Source organism: Carassius carassius, chromosome 6 (assembly GCF_963082965.1).
Source record: "Carassius carassius chromosome 6, fCarCar2.1, whole genome shotgun sequence".
Taxonomy (NCBI): Eukaryota; Metazoa; Chordata; class Actinopteri; order Cypriniformes; family Cyprinidae; genus Carassius; species Carassius carassius.
In genome coordinates, this window is record NC_081760.1 from 39,261,714 (window position 1) to 39,280,134 (window position 18,421).

Sequence of the window (18,421 nt, forward strand, 5' to 3'; positions counted from 1 at the left end):
GATATGCAAATTTTGTTAGGGTCAGAGTCTCATTGGTCTAGTTCCGCCTATCAGATGCAAGCACTCTTAGCGACACGACCATTGGCTAGAACTGTCCTGCTTATGTGTGGGGGTGATTGACTCCGTTCAGGGCTTATCTTCACTGCTCTCAAGGCGGGATTTTATACAGTTCCCATATACATCTTAGCTGACGTAATGTTGAGTTCCCGCCTCGAAAGTTGAGTCCCCGCCTCGAAAGGGAACGTCTCCGGTTACTATCGTAACCTTGGTTCCCTGAGAGGCGGGAACGAGACATTACGTTAGCCGCCGTGGTCGCTGTTTGATCAGCTGTGCTAGTGTTCAGTCGTGATTCTGACGTAATTTTCGCGCCCATGCAATTTATACTGCCCGTGAACCTGTCAGTATTTGCATGCTTCGCGTCAATTGGCCAGCTGCCCCCAGCTGGCGTTAGCCAATAAGATTTCAGCAGAAGTGGGAGAAGGGAGGAGTTCCCATATACGTCTTAGCTGACGTAATGTCTCGTTCCCGCCTCTCAGGGAACCGAGGTTACGATAGTAACCGGAGACGATTTTTCTCCTTCTCTCTCCGTTTCTGCAGCTCTGCATTTTCTGGTCCGTGATTTTTCATATGTTTGTACAAATTAGTTGTATTGCCAAGACTTTCTACAAATGGTACAAGTCGCTGTTGTCTCATTTTTGGCCTGAAAATACAGCCATACAACGCTCCTCTTTCTCTCTGCTGCCATTCTCCGCCTCTGACTGACTGCTGTTAGAAATGCGCGGCTGAGCAGCGCGCGCGCCAGACTGCTGGTGTTAGTGCTAGTGGTGAGTCACGTGACGGTACAACACAGGAGAGGGGGAGGAGAGCAGTGTCGAGCACGAGCAGCACTCTTGAGAGCTTGCTCTGCTCTGTGACAGCAGCAGCATTTTGAAAAACACGGCCAGGTCGCAAAACGAGAGAAACTGAAACTTAAGTATCGATATTTTCAAGCTGGTATCGACCAACGTTGGTATCGATATTATCGATATTAGTATCGATCGGCCCACCTCTAATAGATTATTATCATCAATAGGTTAAGTAATAAATGCTAATGGCATTTCTTCTGGGCTTTCAAGCTACAACAAACATGTTTCAGAAACATGCGGTTACAACAGCCAGAGAAAACACAAAGACAGAAGTCAAGGGTCAAGAGCCCAACTAAAGCAAACTCTGGTCTCTAACATGGTTACTTCAAATGAAACAATAAATCAACATCTAAACCTTAGTTCATTCTCAATAAGATCTTCTGTAGATGTCTGACAGAAATAAAGTCAGTCTGGTTATTAATAAGTGGAGCTGGTGATGCTGTTTGTGGGGTTGGTTAATCAGATCTTGAGAGATTTCATGTATTTTATTTCAGTTAATTTCATCTAAGACTGTGTCTGAAGTCAGTTGTAGTAGTTCTTGTGTTTCTCTTTTCTTCAGTGCACTGTAAAACCCGACAAGTAAACTTAACTCAAACCGTTTGCGTAAACAGATTGCCTTGATTTAAACCATGTAAGTTTTAAAACTTTGCATTCAAGTAATTAAGTGATTAACTGAGTGATAATTGAGAATTAGTGATGAACAGCTGCTGTTAACAAACAGAATCACTGAAGAAAAGAGAAATACAAGAACTACTACAACTGACTTCAGACACAGCCTTAGATGAAATCAACTGAAATAAAATACATGAAATCTCTCAAGATCTGATTAAACAACCCCACAAACAGCATCACCAACTCCACTTATTAATAACCAGACTGACTTTATTTCTGTCAGACGTCTACAGAAGATCTTATTGAGAATGAACTAAGGTTTAGATGTTGATTTATTGTTTCATTTGAAGTAACCATGTTAGAGATCAGTGTTTGCTTTAGTTGGGCTCTTGACCCTTGATTTCTGTCTTAGTCTTTTCTTTGGCTGTTGTAACCATGTGTTTCTAAAACACATTTGTTGTAATTCAAAAGCCCAGAAGAAATGCAATCAGGTGTTAACCTGTACCTAGGCATAGGATGTTGTACTTTATATTGGCGATTGTAATCATCAATTATTGAACTGTTCTGAGTCTAATATCTGATGAAATAGGTATTGTGTAATTTGATTAATTATAGTAAAAGTTATTTTCAAGAGCCAGTAGTTCTGTGATAATCAGTTAATCTGAATGACTTTTCAAATAGTGTGGTCTTCTACGGTGTCAAACTGTCACACAAAGACATCAATAATCAGCGTATGAACCTCAACAATGGTGACCATAAAAAAGGTTCATATTCTGATTATTGATGTCTGTGTGTGACAGTTTGACACCATAGAAGACCACACTATTTGAAAAGTCTTGCAGATTAACTGAAACACTGGCTCTTAGAATCACTTTTACTATGATCAATTTAAACAATACTTATTTTATCAGAGATTAGACTCCATACTGTTCAATAATTGATGATAACCATCGCCAATATAAAGTAGAACAACCCGCACCTAGGTACAGATTAACACCTGATGGCATTTTTTCTGGGCTTTTGGTTTATAACAAATGTGTTTTAGAAACACACAGTTATAACAGCCAGAGAAAAGACGGAAATCAAGGGTCAAGAGCCCAACTAAAGCAAACACTGATCTCTAACATGGTTAAATCAACATCTAAACCTTAGTTCATTCTCAATAAGATATTCTGTAGACGTCTGACAGAAATAAAGTCAGTCTGGTTATTAATAAGTGCAGCTGGTGATGCTGTTTGTGGGGTTGTTTAATCAGATCTTGAGAGATTTCATGTATTTTATTTCAGTTGATTTCATCTAAGGCTGTGTCTGAAGTCAGTTGCAGTAGTTCTTGTGTTTCTCTTTTCTTCAGTGATTCTGTTTGTTAACAGCAGCTGTTCATCACTAATTCACAATTATCACTCAGCTAATCACTTAATTACTTAATTGCAATGTACATCTTCTTTCAGTGAACTCAACTGAATTAAGTTCAGAGTACTGATAACTGTTAGTTTTTTTCAACTTAAATGGTTTAAGGCAATCGGTTTCCTCAAACGGTTTGAGTTAACATAACTTGTCAGGTTTGAGTGAGGCTGTGTCTGAAGTCAGCTGCAGTTCCTTTCTCTCTTTTCTTCACTGATTCTGTTTGTTAACAGCAGGTGTTCATCACTAAACTCAATTATCACTCAATTAATCACTTAATTACTTAATTGCAATGTATATCTTCTTTCAGTGAACTCAACTGAATTAAGTTCAGAGTACTCATAACTGAGTTTTTTTTCAACTTAAATGGTTTAAGGCAATAGGTTTCCTCAAACGGTTTGAGTAAACCTTATTTGTCAGGTTTTTAAGGATATCTGTTTACTCAAACGGTTTGAGTTAAGTTACTTGTCGGGTTTTACAATTATTAGTCATCCAGTCTTTTAGATTTGTAACAAACTCTATTAGCCTAGATAATTTAGGTCTTGTTGAAATATATATTCTATGTTATACATTTCTAATCACTTCAAAGTAAAATATTAAACGTTAAATATATTTCTGACATGTTCATGTTGTAAAGTGTCAAGGAGAGTGATGGTGAATGTTGGAGAAACTGCCAATTTCAGCTGTGAATATTCACAGAATCACATTAATGATCCCAAGATCATATTCAAAGAAGAAAAATGCTCTGTTGAAGAGATGATACGCACGTACACATCAACGCATTCTCATCCCAAGGCGTCATATACTGACCCTCTTGACATTTCGTCAACATCCTACGCATATGGCACCCTCTAGCGTCAATATGAGACACAGATTATGGGTTAAGGTTAGGGTTAGGGTTAGACCGCTAGGAGGCGCCTTCTGGCCCATTTTTATCTGCTTCTAATATTGACGCTAGAGGGTGCCATGTGCGTAGGATGTTGACGAAATGTCAAAAGGGTCAGTACATGACGCCTTGGGATGAGAACGGTCTGAATATTCACAGAATCACATTAATGATCCCAAGATCATATTCAAATAAGAAAAAGACTCCATTGAGATGATTTACAGCAAATGGAAGAAGAAAGAAAGATTCAGTATTTCTGATGACAAACATAAAAACATCTTTAGTGTGAGGATCACTGCTGTGACACCAGATGATGGAGGAGTTTATTTATGTGGAGTTTGGATCGACAGAGACTCGTACAGTTACTCCATTATTAATACTGTTCATCTGCATGTTATGAGTGAGTAGAACAAAACTCATTTTACATTTGCAGCTGAGTTGAAAAGTTGTGATATTATTTAGGAGCAGGAACCTGAGCAGATCAAGTATGATTGTTTACATTATAAACCAAATACAGAAATATGTTATAAGCAGATTAATGTTGCAATTTACTTGTTCTTTTTACAAAGTGGCTCCAGTAGTGAGAGATGAAGGAGAATCAGCTGAGATCATCTGTCCTTATGATTTAATCTATGAATCAAAGCCAAAGTCTCTCTGTAAGGGGAAGTGCTCCATTAGAGACAGAAATCCTCTCAGTGAGACTGTGAGAGAAGAGAAAGAGACCAAGACTGGCAGATTGACTCTGAATGATGACATCACTGCAGGGGTCTTCACTGGGAGCATCACTGGACTGACAGCAGAGGATGCTGGGAAATACTGGTGTGCAGTGACATTAGAAACAGAGCTAAGTATGAAGGAGACGACGTGTCAATCCAGTGCAAACATCATCTATATCATCTTTTTTTTTTTTTTTTACTCAATGATTTAATGATATTAATTTAAAAACTACAAGCAAATATAGTAACCACAATTTTATTGACTGTAAAAGAAAAAAAAATGGAAAGAAAAGATATTAATATTACATATCAATATATAATTTTTATTCATTTCTATCCCGGAGGAATTAATTTATTTAATTAATTTCACGAGTGAAGAACCGGTTGCATCGGTTTTCGGATCACCAGTACTTCTTTCGGACAGTTCGATTCAATATACCGGTTGAAGAAAACGGTTCACCGGTTCTTTTGCGCTCGATGTAATGACATCATTGGCGATGATTGCCCTTCATTAAAGCCTTCGGTTTACCCGCACTCATAGCATTAGCACAGAATCAGTTCAGAATCAATCACCAAAATAATCAGTTCAGTTCAGACGCTCTGTGTGTCAGTCTGCTTCACACTGAATCACACATGCGCAGTATCATCAGCTCCTCGGTTCTCGAATTAGACGCGTCTGACAGAAACGGTTCTTGACTCGTGACCGAGTCAGTCTTTTGTTCGTTATCTGGCTCGGCTCGGTGTTCATCTTCAGTTCTCTCTTCACATCAGTTCAGTCAGTGTACTGTTTGAGTAAATGAATTACTCCGGGATATTGGTTTGTTTTAACTCAGAGGGAGTGTCAGCCACATTAAAAAAGTTAACAGCTTAAGTCACTTGTGGATTAATGCGTATTGGAGACGTGAACTGTTTCAAACAATTCAGTTCGATTTGGTGAACTGGTTCAAGAAGATCCGGTTACATCGAATGATACGTTCGCGAACCGGATATCATACACTGCAGTGAACGTGCTCACAACAGACTGGAAGAGAAGACAATACTTAATAAAGTCGTAGTTTTTGCTACTTTTGGGCCAAAATGTATTTTTGATGCTTCAACAAATTCTATCGGACCCTCTGATGTCACATGGACTACTTTGAAGATGTTTTTATTACCTTTCTGGACATGGACAGTAGACCGTACACACAACTTCAATGGAGGGACTGAGAGCTCTCGGACTAAATCTAAAATATCTTAAACTGTGTTCAGAAGATGAATGGAGGTCTCACTGGATTGGAACAAAATGAGGGTGAGTTATTAATGTCATAATTTTTATTTTTGGGTGAACTAACCCTTTAATACAGAACATGAAACCAGTGTTAGCTCTGAGTATCAGACAGTGTAACTCACTAGGTGTCGCTCTTTCAGTGTGATTAATGTGATATTCAGTCAGTGCTGATGGTGGGAGGAGCCAGTAAAGCTGCTCATTAATGATAAAGAGCTGAATAAAGAGGAAGTAAGTAAAGCAGACAGATGTAGAGACAGAGAGATTCACACAGAGATCATTCAGCAGAAAGAAGACTGAACTCAACTCACAATGAAGATCCTCCTCATCTTCCTCACTTTCTACCTGATCTCAGGTCAGAGCTTTTCTCTTTCATCACTGCAGTAATGATGCTGTTTTCTGTTCATCATCTTTCTGATCACAGTATCAATCTGATTGACAGATGCAGTGAGATGCTTTAGCGTCACGGGATATTCTGGAGGAAGTGTTCTGGTGGATTCTGGGAAACTTTGGTTCAGTGACTCTGCTAAATACATGGCCAAATTACCTGAGTGGGGTGTAATAATAAATGATAAGAAACACGATAAATGGATTAATGAAGGACGATTCACACTTTATCGAAACAGTGAGGGAAACCTCATGATCTTCATCAGAGAACTAAAAACACAAGATGCTGGAAGATACGCAATTGATGTTCTTCACAACCAGCGTATATATGTGACTGTGAATGTGAAAGAAGGTCAGTAATTTTTCGATCAAAGACTTTTAGTAAAACACTGATCATTTTAAAACATCTATATTTATAAAAAATATTGCTTTATGTGAATGACAGGTTCATGTTGTAAAGTGTCAAGGACAGTGATGGTGAATGTTGGAGAAACTGCCAATTTCAGCTGTGAATATTCACAGAATCACATTAATGATCCCAAAATCATATTCAAAGAAGGAAAAGACTCCATTGAGATGATTTACAGCAGATGGAAGAAGAAAGAAAAACTCAGTATTTCTGATGACAAACATAAAAACATTTTTAGTGTGAGAATGACTGCTGTGACACCAGATGATGTAGGAGTTTATTTATGTGGAGTTTGGATCAACAGAGACTCGTACAGTTACTACATTATTGCATGTAGTAACATTATTAATACTGTTCATCTACATGATATGAGTGAGTAGATTAAACACTTGGTCATATTGGGTATAAAAGTTTCTACAGACTGTGTTTATAGCCAATTTGAGTATATGATATTTGTGACTGACAGATAAAGTGGGAGTTTTTAAAGCAGACATGTCCAATCAAGCTCTGCTATGTTACAGGGTTTTGCTCCAATAATTAAACAAACCTGAACCAGCCAATCAAGGTCTTCAGGATTTCTAGAAACTTCCAGATAAGTCTGTTGGAGCAGTTTGAAGCTTAACCTTTCGAATGCAGGATTGGACATTTCTGGTTTAGAGATAATGAGCTGAAGCTTCAGAGTCTCTAATGGTCTTTATTCAGGAAACCCACAGACCACACGAGACTCAGCAGAGACAGAGAGACGATGCTGAACCTGTACAGTTCTGCAGACGAGAGACTGAAATACACTCATTCAGCTGCAGCGTAGTGCAGCTTTAATATAGAATGAAATACTGTACATATGAAGCTGTGTATGAAAACTCTCAGTGATGTTGGTCAGTCAGAGATCATCAGACTGCACCAAAGCCATGCTTTACATGTTTCATTCATGTACAGTTTATTTAGGCTCACAGTTGCTCTTTATTTATAAGCTGTAAGTGTTAAAACAGACATTTTATTTGGCAATAAAACAAAGAAGATGGATTTCATGTTCAACTGAAATTAACCAGAGCACCTTTATTCTACAGGTCAGATCCCTTAAACTCACATTCCCTTTCGAAAGCTACAGTCGATGCTGCGCTGCTCAGCGCATCAGGAAACGTCTTATTTGTGACCAGCTGTAAATAATGTGTGTAACACGTTGATAGAATTGACCCGGAGGTAATATAGCCTCAGTTGATGACGTCATCGGAGCGCCTACAACACGGGGCTATAAATTGATAAGCCACAGGTGCATCAACAGGTCTTTTGTCTTCAGATCATTCTGTGCATGTGTGCGTCAGGAAGATCCTTTCGTCAGCTTCAGTTCTTCGTAGGATGAGCCAATGAAACGGTAAGTGTTGTGTTCCTCCATGCTCGTCCTATGTATGAGCTGGATACACATGATTACTATTTTGTTTGTTTGGGTGAAGAGCACGCGGTTCTGGCTTTAGAGACATGCGAGTGTGAGCATTGTGAACTGCTCTCAGTGAAGATGCTTCGTTCTTGTCTGATCTATTTCCAGACCGCACCCACCTTTTCATCGGGGGGCTCTTGTGGGGATCTGCGGGGATCTGCGTGACGAGCGAGCGAGGGGCCCGTCCCTTTTGCTTGCAGTGTCACCCGATCCATGCATCCTCTGTTGTGATCTCGAAGTGCGCTCCGGTGCTTCTTCGGTTTACGAGGAGGATGATATATCTCTTGGGTATTCGGGCCACCAGCAGCCTGCTTCTGAGCATTCCTCTCGTGAGAGGAAATCGGTCGAGGAACTGCTCGAGGTGGGTACTCACATGGTGGAAATGTTGCAGCTTGACTGGCCAAGCTAACAAGAGACCCCCCAAATGTAGTAAGCTGGAGGATAGGTTTCTGTCAGGTGGTAGGGGAGGGAGACCACAACAGCAGTCTCTTCCCTTTTTCGAGGACCTCCATGATGAGCTGTCGAAGTCATGTAGCAAACCGTATACTTCTCGCATCTTTGTGGCCTCGACGTTGACTATCGTGGATGCAATGTCGTGGGGGTATTCCGAGATGCCTCTGACTGAAGAGGTGCTCGCGAGCTATCTTTCGCCCGAATCTGCATCCTTGATTAAGAAACCTACTTTCCCCACTAAACCTTGTAGAATAACATCATCGCTAGTGGGTAAAGCTTACCAAGCTGCAGGTCAGGCTGGTGCTGCGCTGCACACTATGGCAGTGTTACAGACATACCAGGCTGACCTGTTTAAGGACTTGAGTGTGAGCAGTACAATCAATGAGGAATCGTTCGCTGAGCTTCGTCGAGCCACAGATTTTTCTCTCCATGCGACCAAGCAGACGGCTCGTGCCATTGGCCGTTCTATGTCAGCTTTAGTCAGCACAGAGAGGCATCTGTGGCTTAATTTGACGGGCATTAAAGAAAAATAATGTTTGTTTCTTTTAAACTCTCCTATCTCTCTATCTGGCCTGTTTGGTGATTCGGTTAATACAGTTGTCAACAGGTTTAAGAAAGTAAAGAAACATGAAGAAGCGTTCGTTCAGTTCCTTCCTGCCGCACTCAAGCGGAGGGGCTATCAGCCACCCAGCCCCGCCCTGGTCCTTCAAAAACCAGGGAGGTTAAAATGCAGAGCGTGGCGGACCGTGCTCCCCCTCGTAGGGATTGGGGAAAGGTTTGCCGTACTCAGCAACCTCCCAAGCCACACCTCAGGACTATCATTAACGAGAAGAGGAAGTCCTGATGCTCTGATGCCCGTGCTGGTGAGGGTAGTCCCTCACAGGGTGGGGTGTGCTCAAGAGCTTTTCACCCCGCCCCGTTACCCTCACAAAACCCCTACATTCCCTCCACTTCCTGCACTTCGGGGGGCAGTGGTTTCCAGCGAGATATGAGATGTTCTAGTGTTTCCTGCCGTCATTCAGGACACAGAACATCTAACATCCCCTCAAAAGGAAGTGTTAAAATTGGTGCCACTCTCAAAGAGTCTGACAGCGTGGAAACTTCTGCCAGGCATTTCTGCATGGGTATTGAGCACAGTACGGATAGGATACAGGATCCAATTTTTTCGTCATCCTCCACGTTTCAACGGCGTGGTCTCCAATTCCGTGAAACTGGAGCTGATGCAGGTACTGTCACAAGAGCTACAAACTCTTCTGGGCGAAGAGGCCATAGAACATGATCCTCTTCCAAGGAAAGAGTCGGACTATTACAGCAGATACTTCCTGTTTCCCAAAAAGGGTGGGGGAGTGCGTCCAATCTTGCATCTTCGAGGCTTAAACCGTACAGTAAAATTGCTCAAATTCAAGATGTCAACCGTCAAGATGGTCGTGTCGCAAATTTCAGCATCACGATTGGTTCATCATGATCGGCCTGAAGGGCGCATATTTTCACGTAGAAATTTTGCCACAACACAGGAAATTTCTGGGGTTCGCTTTCGGGGGTGAATCGTACCAATTTCGGGTTCTTCCATTTGGCCTAGCCTTATCACCCCGCACGTACACAAAATGCATGGATGCAGCACTGGCTCCATTACGACTCCAGGGCATTTGCATTTTGAAATACATCAACGATTGGATGATACTAGCACAATCGCAAGAGATGGCACTACAACACAAAAACATCGTGTTAGCTCATCTAGTTTCTCTGGGGTTGAGACTCAACACCGAGAAAAGTGTTCTTTGTCCGGCCCAGAGAACGACTTATCTCGGGATAGTTTGGGGCTAGATCACGATGTTGGCACAACTGTCTCCCTCTCGAATTGAGACTATTCGGCAGACCCTGAGCAAGGTCAGGCTAGGCCAAGATCGCACTATTCGTCAGTATCAAAAGATGCTAGGTTTCATGGCTTCACCATCCACGGTGATTCCTTTGTGGCTATTGCACATGAGACTGTTTCAGTTGTGGCTAAAAGCCAGAGGATTTCATCCAAGAGCCAATCCTAGAAGGCAAATAAAAGTGACAAGCTGCGGGCTTCGTACACTATCTCTGTGGCTCAGACCCCGGTTCCTTGCCTTGGGTCCAGCTGTAGGGGCACCTTGTAGTGGCAGACTGCAAACGATGGATGCCTCCCTGATTGGCTGGGGAGCGGTCTTGGATGGCCACCCAGCTCAAGGGGAATGGGAGGGTCATCTCGATTGGCACATCAATTGCCTCGAGCTGATGGGCGTATTTCTGGCTCTGAAATATTTCCTCCATCATTTGAGGGGCTGTTATGTCCTAGTATGGGTGGACAACACACCAACAGTCTCTTATATAAATCACCAGGGGGGTCTGCGCTCACACAAACTGAACAAAATAGCGAGGCATATTTTTCTTTGGGCCCAGGACAAGTTCCTGTCACTCAGGGAAGTTTACATTCCAGGGCGTTTGAATGTGGGAGCAGATTTACTGTCCAGACAGACACTACCAACGGGGGAATGGAAACTCCACCCAGAGGTATGGAAACAGATTTGGAGAAAATTTTACGAAGCAGAGGTGGACCTCTTCGCCTCCCATCAGACAGCGCAATATCCCCTCTACATCTCAGTAAATGGGGTGTCTTTGAGAGGTGGTGTGTGGTACACAAAGTAGATCCAGTCAACTGCCATATTGCTTCAGTTTTGGACTTCATGCAAGAGAAATTATCAACAGGCACATGCCCTGCTACTCTTAAAGTGTATGTGGACGATCTTTTGACTTGCAACGCCTTGATTAACAGGATGCCACTTGGGAGACACACTCTGCTCTCTTGCTTCCTTCATGGGGCCAGACGACTGAGGCCTACAGTGAAAACCAAGATGCCTTCTTGGAACTTAGCTATAGTTCTCGAGGGTCTGGTTGAAACCCCCTTTGAACCTTTAGAATCAGAGTCTGATAAACTTCTGACTCTAAAAATGTTTTTTTCTCATGGATATAACGTCTTTGAAGAGAATTGGGGATATGCAGGCTCTATCTCACCATCATGCTTAGACTTTGCCCCAGGGATGGTGAAAGTGATTTTGAATCCTCATCCTGATAACCTGCCTAAGGTTCCATTTTCGGCTGTACATCCGGTCATTCTAGATGCCTTCTGCCCTCCGCCATTCACAATGCTGGAGCAGGAGAAATCTTATAGACTGTGTCCAGTCCATGCTCTTTAGACTTACATCCACCGCACTAGCCAGTGGCGTAAGTCGGAGCAACTGTTCATCTGTTATGGTGGTGGTAACACAGGAGCAGCTGCCACCAGGCAGACCATGTCTCATTGGGTCAGGGATGCTTTGGCTTATGAGGCGCACGGTCAAGCTTCGCCTATAGGTCTTAGAGCTCACTCCACAAGGGGGGTCGCCTTCTCTAGTGATTTAGCAAGGGTTGCCCCCTTACAACAGGTTTGTGATGCAGCAGGTTGATCCTCCGCACACATTCATAAGGGCTCTCATGTCCTTGAGTCAACATCACAAGCTAATGTCTGAGGCCTTCTTGTGGTTTGTTAGCACACCTGCACAACCTTAGGGGTCCAGACATTTTCAAGCCCGGTGCCATGGGTATTCTCGTTCCCAGTGCGCTGAGCAGTGCAGCATCGACTGTAGCTTTTGAAAGGGAACGTTCCTGGTTACTTAACTGTAACCTTGTTCCCTGAGAAAGTGGAACGAGATGCTGCGCTGTATTGCTGTGCTGAAGATGTCCCAGGACTGCTCTTCAGACAAAATATCATGTTGATGCACCTGTGGCTTATCTATTTATAGCCATGTGTTGCGGGCTCGCTCAGATGATGTCATCAACCGAGGCTATATTACCTCCGGGTCAATTCTATCGACGTGTTATACACATTATTCACAGCTGGTCAGGAATAAGATGTTTCCCAATGTGCTGAGCAGCGCAGCATCTCGTTCCGCTTTCTCAGGGAACAAGGTTACAGTTAAGTAACCGGGAGCGTTCTTGACAAATGAGTGAATTGAATATAAACATCAGCAGTTAGAATATTTGTGTCGATGTCATTTCAATTATGTATATGGCATCTCATTAATTATTACTCTGTGTGTTTTATTCTCAGATTTCTCCATGATTATCATCGTAAGTATGTGTGTGATTTTGCTGCTGATCGTTGGATTCACTCTGACTGTGTGCAAATTAAGACACAAGAGACAAGGTGATGCTCACACACACAGATCAGTTCACTCACAGTTACCCACAATTCCCTCTGATGAGCTCCTGTACACTGCTGTCAGTTTCCAGAAGCATGAAGAGTCTCTCGGTGATGGTACAGTCAGATTCAGTGAGGAGGAGGTTTACACCACGGTCATTTACCACAAAAGACTCTACTAACTCACTATAACAGAGAACACAGATCATTACATTTTACTATTGGTATTAATGCAGACGTGCTGCGGTGTATCGAATCATGAGACACTTTAAAGTTTCCACCACTGCTCATGTTGCTTCTTTCACATTTAAAATAGTCTGTCATGTTAGTTTTTGTCAGGTTACAATGAAGACAGGAAACAAAACCCCTGAGTGACACAAATTATACTGTATCGTTTCCACTCCAAATTAAGAGACACATATAATTATATAGACTCTGTAATAACGACTCTAAAACAAACAAGAGTTCAACCTGCCTTTATGAGACACATGAAACTTGAGGATCATAATGTGTACTCTGTTTAGAGCTGATACATGCTGTTATTATTCTCCTCTCTCTGAATATACCAGTGCTCTCTGACCTGCATTACATTAGTCCAGGAATCCAGTTAGAGATATATATTGAGAGATGTTCTATCGATGCTCTGTTTGTGTTTATATAAACATAGATTTTATTAATGCAGAAATAAATCATATTTTGAAACTGGTTCCTTTTTATCATCTACAATTTTTTTTAATTTTAGGTCTTCGAATCACAGAAAGAATCCCTGATGTCCATTCAGCTGCATTAGTGCTTTCTGAACTCTGTTGTTCTGCATTCACAGTAGCTCTCTAAACACAATAGGTCTTTATCAAAGCATGCAGTTGTTTTTTAAACATTCTTGAATTAAAAAGTCAATTTATTTCTGCTGAACACTAAAGATGATATTTTGAAGAATGTGGATAACCAAACCGTTTCTCATCCCCACTGAATAGTGGTTGTTTTTCTTCAGTACTGTGGAAGTCGTTGGCTACCATCAACAGTTTGCCTACTGATGTCTTTAAAAAAGAACGTGTTTTGTGTTCAACAGAAGAAAGAAATTCGTACAGGTTTGGAACAACTTTAGGGTTAATAAATGATGACCGAATTTTCATTCTTGGGTGAATATCCTTTTAACACTAGTTGGGATGATCCATTATGACGATACTCATGCAGCTGTTATGTCAACCTGACTGAAAAGAAAGTGCACAGGTGAATTGTTTCAACTGAGAAAATCTCTTAAATTTGAGCCTGATTATCACACAAAACTTTTTTTTTTTTGGCTTCAGAAAGCTTGAAATACAGATCACAATGTGTAGGGACAAAAGTTACTTTATACATCAGTGACACAACTAATAGTCATTCTGAGGCTCATGTATTTGCCACGGTATTGTCACATAAATGATGACCTGAAGACTAAAAACAGTCTTATTTGACTGTTTTAAGCCCTTAATCAGCTGCTTTGTGTCTATAGCTGTCCCAAATTGATCATTTACTTACTTTCTCAAAAATCATAAATCTTACGCATGCACACCTAGACAGCACAAAACTTGATCAAGGATGTAAGCACAATGAAAGTCTGATATGTCCATGTACTTCAGTTCATTCTTGTAATCTGTAGGGTAACAGGAGGTCGTAAAGTGGTGAAATGATTTATAAGACAGTCCTCTCTACACACTTCCTCCCACTAAGCATAATTAAGTCCAAAATATGTCTTTTCAACGTCTTTGTCACTAGAAGCGTACATTGAAAAGACGTCCACTGAGGAGCCAGAATGAAAGTTTTTATGACGTCTGTTTTGGACGTGATCTGCACGTCTGATATAGACCCTCATGGAACCTCAAGGTTAAACACTAGTTTAAATGTGCTCATTGTTTCTATTTGTAATTGCAAAGCAACTCACAAACAGAGTGTGTTTGTCCAAAAATCATGAAAATAAAATAAACTTCCCTCACACCTTTAGACAACTTAGCATCTGTAATTCACACGTCTTTGGATTGTGAGAGAAACCAAACCTGGAGGGAAGACTCTTTGGCTCAGGATTCAATCCAGGATCTTCTTGCTGTGAGGAGCCAGTGTTTCCCACTGAGACACTGGTGCTGCCCTTAATCACAGAAATATGAGACACTTTGACCATTTCTGTGAGACGCCTTCAGAAGTTCTTACTGTATGTGCTGTATGTCCACAATGAGCACATTTAAACTAGTGTTTAACCTTGAGGTTCCATGAGCATCTATATCAGACGTGCAGAACACGTCCAAAACAGACGTCATAAAAACTTTCATTCTGGCTCCTCAGTGGACGTCTTTTCAACGTACGCCTCTAGTGACAAAGACGTAGAAAAGACATCTTTTGGACATAACATTGCTTAGTGGGCTCAGTGTGTGATTCTCAGTGTGTTCTGTTTTTCTGTCTGGGATTTTATTTAATGCATGTCAACCCTATTTCACCATGAATGTAGGGTGACCACCCGTCCCGCGTAGCACGTGCGCTCACAGCGTTTGAAGCCCAATTCATGCGTCCCGCAAATTGAGACTGTGTCACGCAAAATCAATGCTTGCTCAAAAAAAGTTGATGGCTCTATATCCTCGAGCCCCAGGCAGCCAAACGAACATTACTTGACAGTTCAGCACGCTACTGCGAGAGCGGGAGCGAGCGAGTTTGAATGAGAGATGAAGTTTACATCTTTATTATTTCTGTTTTAACGTTTTTCCTACATTATTTATATTAAAATATGTTATGTAGGCAATACATCAAACTCAGTTTACTATTTGACTAATTTACTGAGGTGGCATTGTTGTTAACTTACAAAAATGATAATTTGGTGGATAATTTACATTTTTCCGTTAATAACAGGTAGTGTATTCCGATGTAAAATTAACAGTCGCCTGTGGACGCTCAACAACCATCTTATCTGAGCTCAAAACACTGCTTGAGCAAGTGTCAAGATACTAAAAGTAATAAATACATAATTATGAACGTTTATGTGTGTTTATTTTTGTTCTCAGTACGTTATTTTAATAGCAATTAATGATTATGAACATAAAAGCATTACAATATATATATATATATATATATATATATATATATATATATATATATATATATATATAGCTATATTATTATTACTATATACTATCGATGAAACCACAAAGCTGTCGCGGGAGGTATGTATAACTGCAATATAAAGTAATTTTGAGTATTATTGCTATTAGTATTATTTTCTAAAATTAGGTAGATGTAATATAAAAGTACACATGGCAACGTTTTTGCCACAGCTCCAAGTCTCACGCGCAGTGTAGGTTATACGTCACTGTCCGAATCCGTTCACTTATTTATTTATTCACTCCTTCCTGATATAGTGAACTCAACTGCCATACACTACACTGTAAAACCCGACAAGTTAACTTAACTCAAACCGTTTGAGTAAACAGATTGCCTTGATTTAAACCATGTAAGTTTTAAAACTTTGCATTCAAGTAATTAAGTGATTAACTAAGTGCTGATTGAGAATTAGTGATGAACAGCTGCTGTTAACAAACAGAATCACTGAAGAAAAGAGAAACACAAGAACTACTACAACTGACTTCAGACACAGCCTTAGATGAAATCAACTGAAATAAAATACATGAAATCTCTCAAGATCTGATTAAACAACCCCACAAACAGCATCACCAGCTCCACTTATTAATAACCAGACTGACTTTATTTCTGTCAGACGTCTACAGAAGATCTTATTGAGAATGAACTAAGGTTTAGATGTTGATTTATTGTTTCATTTGAAGTAACCATGTTAGAGATCAGTGTTTGCTTTAGTTGGGCTCTTTACCCCTTACTTCTGTCTTAGTCTTTTCTCTGACTGTTATAACTGTGTGTTTCTAAAACACATTTGTTGTAATCCAAAAGCCCAGAAGGAATGCCATCAGGTGTTAACCTGTACCTAGGTGTAGGTTGTTATACTTTATATTGGTGATGATAATCATCAATTATTGAACTGTATGGAGTCTAATCTCTGATTAAATAGGTGTTGTGAAATTTGATTGATTTTAGTAAAAGTGATTTTAAGAGCCAGTGGGTCTGTGATTATGAGCTAATATTAATGACTTTTCAAACAGTGTGGTTTTCTATGGTGTCAAACAGACACACAAAGACATTAATAATCAGCGTATGAACCTCAACAATGGTGACCATAAAAAACATGCTGCAATGCATGCTGGGAGCCATGGATGAGTTTTGTACTACAATAGTACCCAGCATGCATTGCAGCATGTTTTTTTCGTCACCATTGTAGAGGTTCATATTCTGATTATTAATGTCTGTGTTTGACCATTTACTGGCATAGAAGAAAAAATGTATGTGTACACAAAGTTTAGGAAGTCATTTTTATATTAACTGAATCTTAGTGTAATTTTTACTAGGTCCACTTCTACTAATTGCACATTTATTTCACCAGAGATTAGACTCTGTATGGATCAAAAATTGTGAATAATAATGAATAACTTTCATCACCTTTATAAAGTATAACTACCTACACCTAGGTACAGGTTAACACCTGATGGCATTCCTTCTGGGCTTTTGGTTTACAACAAATGTGTTTTAGAAACACACAGTTATAACAGCCAGAGAAAAGACTAAGACAGAAGTAAAGGGTCAAGAGCCCAACTAAAGCAAACACTGATCTCTAACATGGTTACTTCAAATGAAACAATAAATCAACATCTAAACCTTAGTTCATTCTCAATAAGATCTTCTGTAGACGTCTGACAGAAATAAAGTCAGTCTGGTTATTAATAAGTGGAGCTGGTGATGCTGTTTGTGGGGTTGTTTAATCAGATCTTGAGAGATTTCATGTATTTTATTTCAGTTGATTTCATCTAAGGCTGTGTCTGAAGTCAGTTGTAGTAGTTCTTGTGTTTCTCTTTTCTTCAGGGATTCTGTTTGTTAACAGCAGCTGTTCATCACTAATTCTCAATCCGCACTTAGTTAACCACTTAATTACTTAATTGCTTAAAACTTAAACGGTTTAAGGCAATCGGTTTCCTCAAACGGTTTGAGTTAACATAACTTAAGGATATCTGTTTACTCAAACGATTTGAGTTAAGTTAACTTGTCGGGTTTTACAGTGTATATAGGGATTAGCGAATGAGTGAATTCCCTTCCCTTGAGTTGTGATGTCAGACTTTTTTTTTTCTCATGTACGAATCAATTTGACAGCAGAACAGCACTGTCTTAAATACTCTGTCGTATCCATTAGGTGTCGCTCTTTCAGTGTGATTAATGTGATATTCAGTCAGTGCTGATGGTGGGAGGAGCCAGTAAAGCTGCTCATTACTGATAAAGAGCTGAATAAAGAGGAAGTAACTAAAGCAGACAGATGTAGAGACAGAGAGATTCACACAGAGATCATTCAGCAGAAAGAAGACTGAACTCAACTCACAATGAAGATCCTCCTCATCTTCCTCACTTTCTACCTGATCTCAGGTCAGAGCTTTTCTCTTTCATCACTGCAGTAATGATGCTGTTTTCTGTTCATCATCTTTCTGATCACAGTATCAATCTGATTGACAGCTGCAGTGAGATGCTTTAGCGTCACGGGATATTCTGGAGGAAGTGTTCTGGTGGATTCTGGGAAACTTTGGTTCAGTGACTCAGCTAAATATATCCAAAGAATAAAGAACACAAAGAATACAAAAATAATAAATAATAGGAAACATTATCAATGGATTAATGAAGA